Here is a 1,071-nt window from a genome sequence, read left to right as displayed (position 1 = left end):
TCAGAGCTAGACAGTCCTTCCTCCATCTCGGTCGTGGATATTGATGGCAAGCCCTGGACTCTTTCCTTCCTTATAATCCTTTCCTACCCGGTTGAGAAGAAACATTTTAATTAAGTTGAGGGCCTCCTTACACCTTACTTCCGGTCTCACAGCATCTCTGTTCCTTCCCCCTCTTTCACCCGGCCTGAAGGAACCGGCCCTACAGGCCTCCTTGCTTCCCGAAGTTACCGGTAAAGAAACCAAATGGTATTCATTTGTTTGCTTTACCTGCTGCCCCTCCTAAAACAGTTCTAAAGCCACCACAGCCCAACTCCTCTCACCTCCCTCTTTCTCCAGGGCACACTTATCTGGTTCCGCTGTTATCTGTTCAGCCCTGTGCCCCACCCCCACCACTCAGGGTTTAGCTCTAAATAAATGCGAGCTCATGAAAAACCTCCAATTTAGACTGAGCAAATATCTTGCTTGCTTGTCTGTGTCAATTTTTCAGACATTAAATCCTCCATTTCTCCCTTTTAGCCAAGCCATTAAACTCCCCACGGGTGGTCACAGCAGGATTCCCAGCAGACCTTTAACCCTTTGCTGACACTTACTTAATACAATGTTCGTATTTAGTGATGGTTTAAGTTTAGATGGAGACAGCAAGTTTCAGAAGGTCAGAGTAAGTTGCAAATAGTCAGAAAGAGTTGAATACCTTATTAGAGAACGTCTGGCCGTGCCAGAAGGTGAAAGAAGCTTGAGAGTTTACAGAGAGCTGGTTGTCAAGAGAAGTTGATGAGAAAAAGTGGCTGTGCTTATTGTAAGAGAAGGGTTACAGTGTGAGAAATATGAAGGACATCAAGCTGATCGCTCCCCGGTAAAACAAAGAGACAGAGCAGCTTGTCACTGCCCACTGTCCAGCCAATGTCCAGCCACAGCCAGTCTATTACTTCACGAATCAGGATGGACATGGCTTTTCTCGGCATGAAGTTTGCAGATGTAACTGTTGGAGAGGTCAACACGGAGACACTGAACAGAGATAGGATGGACACAAAGAACGTGAGGTTCAGAGTGGCTTTATCAGGGCAGGGAAGG

Source organism: Echinops telfairi, unplaced genomic scaffold (assembly GCF_000313985.2).
Source record: "Echinops telfairi isolate 266 unplaced genomic scaffold, ASM31398v2 ScPeMD7_23;HRSCAF=83, whole genome shotgun sequence".
NCBI classification, from domain to species: Eukaryota; Metazoa; Chordata; class Mammalia; order Afrosoricida; family Tenrecidae; genus Echinops; species Echinops telfairi.
Note: the sequence above shows the minus strand (reverse complement) of the source record.